Source organism: Cynara cardunculus, unplaced genomic scaffold (genome assembly GCF_001531365.2).
Source record: "Cynara cardunculus var. scolymus isolate 2C unplaced genomic scaffold, CcrdV1 Un_Scaffold_974, whole genome shotgun sequence".
NCBI lineage: Eukaryota > Viridiplantae > Streptophyta > Magnoliopsida > Asterales > Asteraceae > Cynara > Cynara cardunculus.
This window is the reverse complement of record NW_020200655.1, coordinates 124,248-131,203: the sequence shown is the minus strand read 5'-3', so window position 1 is coordinate 131,203 and position 6,956 is coordinate 124,248.

Here is a 6,956-nt window from a genome sequence, read left to right as displayed (position 1 = left end):
ACGAGATATTATTTGGAATAACTTCTTATTTCAAATAATCCATACGTCATCCTCACACGCGCCTGACACCATATACAGCCTGTTCCCCATAAACCCTTTCAAATTTCCCTTCCCTAACTCCGCCTTGACACRTGTCCTCCAACATTAATGGCACGTACAATCAAGACGGCTCACGATCTCCAAAATCAAATCATCTATTACCCAACCGCCTCTACTTTTTCATGATTATTTCAATATAATAATCAAGAAACCGTTTCCCATTCCCCCCACCCCACCCCCCACTTCCTCCCCACCTATAAATACCTTTCTTCTACCTCCATTTCCTCTTTACGCTTCCTTAAACCTGTAATAAACATTTGACGAACGATTCTACCTGCAACTTCCTAAGCAATGGCCTCCTCCACCTCCCACGAGTCAAACAACAACGACAGTAGCGTTCAATCCACCGGCGTCGATAGTTGCGCAATCGTTTTCCTTCAAATGAAGCCCAACAACCACGCCATTGAACTGAGAAACACCCTGTTCGATGACAGGTTTGCTGTCATGATCGAGTTCTTCAAGAACTGCATTCTTCTACCAGCACTGACCATCGCTGACACCGGCGTACCACTAAAGTACGTCCAACAGTACTGGCAGACCTGTGAATTCCACCCCGACAGCCATGGAATAATGGGGGGCATGGATGCCCCAAACGACATGATCTATCGCTCAAAATTTCACGGGCTAAAGTATCTCGAGTTTTGTGCATTCCCACTCGCCGGGAGCTTGGCATTGACGAATATGACGAACCACCCACCACCTCCGACATACTACGCTTCATTAAGATGCTAGGTTACAATCGTGACCTACGCAAYRCCTCCRACTTCAAMCGACAATTCCTACCGCCAATGTGGAACATGTTCTTCTCAATATTGAACAGGGCCCTCACATGCAAGCTAGGGTCATTGGACCAAGGAAACATCAATATAATGACGATCATGTACGGGCTATTTTTCAACCTCAAACTTGACTACGCCTTTCTCATATACAATGAGATCCCCTCGGCGGTAGTCAAGAAATGCAAGCTCCAGGACAAGGGCAAGCCCTTATCTGTTGTTCTATTTCCTCATTTCCTAGCCTTCTTCATAGGGGACGCAATGAGGAAACATGGTCTACCGGCTGAAGAACCATTCACTCTTGTCTTCAAGATGCAAGGCCATTGACCCACCCTATCGAAGGAGGGTTACACCATCAACCGACCACTCTCAAGGGCCATGCTCAGTGTCATTCCAGAGACATCTGAGATCCACTGCACCTATGAACGCTATATGCTGTCCTAGGAACTAAGGGCAGCTACCCCAGAGCGAATAGAGTCGTCCCCAGAACCAAGCGAGGGAGCACAAGAGSCATCTYCATTGGATGATGAAGATGATGATGATGATGACACTCATCGTGCCTCCCCTGGGCCTACTCAAACAATTCCCCCACCCACTTCCCAAAGGGCAACCACCACATCTACCCCTGGCGATCAAAGCCAAAGGGGTATTGAACAAGGACGACCCAGTCCACACCCTACCCAAGCCAACCATCCAGAGACCATTCTTCGGGCCTCTGGAGATGAATCAGCTGAGGAACCCGACATTCCATCACCCCTGTCTCAACAGAGAGGTGATGTAGAAATAAGAGCCCCTTCGCCTCAAGCCTCGACACAACCTATCACACACATATAAGCATGTATTGCTTCTGACATTGATACACCCCAAGATTGTTTAGAGTGATCACCCTTTCCTGCACACCCCCTTCGATATTTGATCTACCGAAAGGGACACACATTCGCTTCACTGACTCGGTCTCTGAAGCCGAGGAAGAGGAAGCCGATGTAGCAACATCACGAGATAGCTCCTCATTTGAGGGCTATCAAGGACATGATGGAAGTCCTTCACGACCTACATTTTCACAAGGCAATGAAGGCGCCTCAGGAGCAGAGGCTCAACCTGCAGCATCCATTTTTGTAGGGGTTACCCCCCATAGCCGACCTGGTCACAAAGACCGAGTTTCAAGCCTTTGTTGACTCAGTTCAGCGGTCCTTGGAAGACCTTAAACTCATCATCCAAGGGATTGTTAACAACCCACCATCAACCGATATCACCACCCTTCAACAATCCCTTGCCATCCTTCAACGACACCTCTCCCATCTTGAAACCCAAACCCAAGACAATACAACACGTCTCCAAATGCTCCAGCAAACCATCACCCAACACCACAACATCGCCTCCTCCCTTGCCACCCAAATAAACCAAATCCTCATTCACTCCATCGCCACCCTCACAGCCCAGGCAACTGAGGCCGATGAGAACCTTACCTACATAACCAACCAGCTAAACACCATCCTCCAGAACCTTAACACCTACCAACCACCATCATCTCCCAAATTCCTCAACAAGCCCCACCTTAAACCACTTCATCAATCGATGAAACCCTAGCCTCCCTCACCCACCAAATGGCCACCATACAAACCACCCTAACCCAACTCCCCACCACAATACTAGCCAACATCTCCCAGCCTACTCCACCCCCACCTCCCTCTGCAGGCCCATCCTTCGATGCAACCTTCTCCTCCTTCACTATAAAGGTGAGAAATCTCATCGCCAACCTACCCATTCCTCCATCCACATTCACAACCACCTCCGTGCCACCACAAGCATCACCATCAGGCATAGAGCATGCCACAAGAGCCGATCTCAGGGATCTATCCAAGGCACTTATATCCTCTTTCAACGAGTTAAGTGCAAAGTTCATTCATCGAGCAGCTCAATCGACCAAGGCTCTCACCCAGAGCCTTGCTGACCAACAAAGGTGCACCACCTCTCTCCTTCACACGATGGAGGAGAGCCGAAGACAACAAGCCCTGAAGGCGTATCTTGCGTCCTTCAGGAAGGAGAAAAAGAAGAAGAGGAGTAGAGCTTCATGCTCAAGCAGCCGCCCACAAAAGAGGCCACGCCATGAGGACCCAGACCCCGATGATCAAGGTCTTGGACCTCATAAGGGGGAGAACCAGGTCACGGCTGCTCAACACATGGAATCCGCTGCACCATCACCACCACCCACAACCGAAGGAACCCAAGCGAGGGAACCAGAGGCTCAGCCCTCTGAAGATTTACAAAATGTACATGTTCCCCTCGTCACTACCCCTGAACCCATCGTGTTGAATTCCTCAACCGATGAAAATCCAACCACCCCACCAACAGAAACCAACCCACCTTTTACTCCATCACCCACACCAAACCCACCATTAACCTCATCACCAACCCCTCGTAATACACAACCTTTTATCACCCAACCCGATGAACCTAAGCCAATCCAAGAGACCATCCTCTTGCCAACCGACACACACCCCCCAACTGATACATAACCCAATACCCATATACACCCCCAACCGATACACAAACCACCACCCAAACACAACCCATAACCCAAACTCAACCCCCAATCGAATCAACCACGGTGCAAGCGGACATTCCCTCTTCTTCAAGGCAACCTCCGCAGAGCCTAGTCGATGAAATAATCCAGAACATGGAGTCGCTGAGGAGATGTCCAGAGCTACCACCCAGGGAACCCATAATGATGGAAAATATCCATCAATACTTGTATCACGACCGCGATGAAAGCTTGTCCCTCAATCCTCCAGTTCTTTCACCAGAATCCATGGACCTCCTACATCATCGATTTGTTAGACAAACTACCCAGCCACCACAAGCTGTCTTCTCAAACGATAGGATAAGGAGGGTAATGGATATAAAAATGAGGACCTTCGCCAACAGAGCAATAAGATACATCGAGTACACGGTGGAAAGAGCTCACGATCAGGTCAGCATCTTCAACGACAATGACTTGATCAATCTCAACCCCTACGACTTTATCGAACTTTACGCGTTCACAGCTTAACGACAGATCAAGGAATTAGATTTGGGGTGGCAAATAGAGCGGTTGTAAAGACAATGGAGACCTTGGTGAAGCATCGAGCCAAGAGTGATTTTCAAATTGCACTTCACTTAGGCATCGAAAGACTCTCCTACGCTCCACCAAATGAAGACTTCCCTCGCCTGCAGGAGAAGAGATCTGCCTCAGTCTTAACTTAACCCAAGCTTGGACTTGTCTACAAGAATGAGTTTGGGGTAAAGAAATTCTTCAGACTAACTGAGGCATTCAAGTATTCAACTGATACACTTGAATGGTTTCAGAAAGTCATCAGAGAAAGACTTGGTAGAAATCATGTGCCAAGAGAAGATGGGAATCAACTCATTCATGAGATATCAACAGTCATCGGCTATCGAATACTGCTTCTGCGGTTCTGGAATATATCTCAAGGTAGACCATGATGAGTTGTAAATTTTTTCCTTAATATGATGTCTTTTGCTTTCAGTACTGTAAGAATTCATCATCCAATGGAAATTTGGAATTTGATGTTTTTCTTTAGATTAGTCTTTGTTCTTCGACTCTGTTCATAGATTAGTTTATGTTCTTTCATTACTTAGGGGGAGATTGTTAGACCCCATAATCCATAAAGTGTAAAAGTAATGAAAAACAATAAGTGATGAAGAACTAGAAGACCGATGAAGACATCAAGGAAGAATTGACCAAGTCCGGAGAACAACTAGAGGGTCGATGAACAACCAAAGATGCGATGGAAAGAGCATCTTCATCACCCCTCTGGTCAACAACACTTAGAGTTTTCTTCAACAATTCAACCCGAAGCATACGAAGAAGATATGAAGATAAGGTTGATTCATCATCCCATGAAAGACAACTGGAAATGACAAGTCGAAAGCTGGATTTCAAGTTTATCTTAAAATTATAGCTTATCCATAGTTTAGATAAACWTTATYTGTTAAYAGAAGATTARCTAAATAGTCTCACTAGATAGTTATCTTCTAATTAGCTTACTAGTATAAATAGGTGATTAGGCCTATTGTATTAAATGTCGCTTTTACATTTTTCTTATTAATAAMRTGAAACCTTTGACACTCAAGATTGTTCTTTAATGTTCATAATTTATTCTTGAGTGTTCATCACTTTGTTTATTAAAGCACTATAATTTGGTTATTCTTAACTTGATTATTAGTGTTATTGAGAGATCTGGGATCAACATAAGGAGAGGTGTACCATGGGATAAGGGTGACATATCAAGGTGTTAGACCCCATCTTGTGAAAGTGTAAGCAAGAAGTCTCTTACTCTAGTCAATAGGACTTAGTCTATTGAAGCAGTCTGGACTAAGAGCTCTCATGCAGGAGAGGTCAAGAACCAGAGCTCTTACTCAAAGAGTGAAGGTTTCCTATATACAGAGGCCATGCTCAATATCCGTGGACGATCAAGCCTTATGCGCCAAAAAGTATAAGCGCTTGATGCAAAGCTACATTCCAGACACAGAGCCTCTGCATAGTAGATGCAGAGCCTCTGCATATGCAGAACCTCTGCATAGTACATGTAGAGCTTTTGTATAGTACATGCAGAGCCTCTAGTCTCCTTCTCCCTGGAACGCACATGCAAGTCCAGACATTCTCGCAAGCGTCAAACAGAATCAAGGCGGCTTGACTTAGTCCGCTCCACTTTTCAAAGGAAGTCAAAGATAAGGACGCGGACTCGGCAACTCAGAGATTCAAGCCATATTTATAGCATAGTTGTTTGACTTAGGCGTATATAAGGAGGCTTCCTCCTCAGGTTCAAATTACCTGAGAGTGCCGACTTATATTATAGATTATTTTTTGTGAGAATACATTTAGTTTGAAAGTTATTATTTTCATCTAATAAAAGCATCCGATTATTCAAAGTCTTTTACTGTTCTTATATATATTTTGAATATATCGCTTGATCATACTCAGTTCACTGTTTATACTTCAATCTTATTCTTTATCAACTGTGATTTTCTAAGAATTAAGAGTATCTGGGTTCCAACAATTGATATTAGAGCCTGCTAATCATTCTCATTAATTAGTCGATCGATATCCATCAAGATTCTATTCTTAATTTTTGATTATTCGTTTTAAAAAGGAATTTCATTCTTATTTTTGATCCATTTAAAACGTCTGCTTTTACGTATTCTTGAAATCATTTTTCCCTCACTTATCACTTTCTCGTCAATCTTCTTCTCAAATTTTTAAACAAAAATGTCTAGTCAAACGTGGAACTCCATGTACAGTGCTGGATCTTTGACCAAACCTCCGACTCTCATTAGGGAAAAATATCCCCAATGGAAAATTCGGATGATCAATTTTTACGATGGTCTTGACCTCAAACTTTATGAATCGATTTTAAACGGACCATATGTTCCCACTATAATTATTCCTCGTATTCCTGCTGCTGGCGATACGGTCAAAGTACCTGCCAGGAGAGTACCCAAGCTTCATCGTGAATGAAACGATGAGGACAAATGCCGAGTGGAGGTGGATCAGAAAGCCAAAAGGCTTTTGATCATGACACTCCCAAATGAGATTTTTCAATCTCTTGACGTGTGCGATTCTGCCATGGATCTATGGGATCAATTGGCAAACCAGTTGGAAGGGGGAATAAAGATGAAGAAAAACCGTTGTGCTCAATATTTAAATGAGTACAACAGTTTCCAGGCGCTTCCCGATGAGTCATTAGAACAGACTTATCATAGGTTCAACACACTGATCAACAAGTGTCGCAAGACTTTGGTTCATCAGGTTTTGATTCAAGCTCTGCTTTAGAATAGCTGTGAAAATAATCAGTTAAAACAGAGTCTTGATTTTTATAGCTATCATTTAAGTTTTTATAATCAGACGAAACCTGCATTTTTTCTTTTCTTTGACAATTAAAATCTTCTTGTTGTCTACCTCATCAGAAGATTTTGTAAATTTAATTGAAAACTCGGGTCCACAATCAAGATATTCAAATTTATATAGAGTCGGGGTATAATATAAAGTTTTTCCTAAAAATTTTGGATTTTCGTACCCCA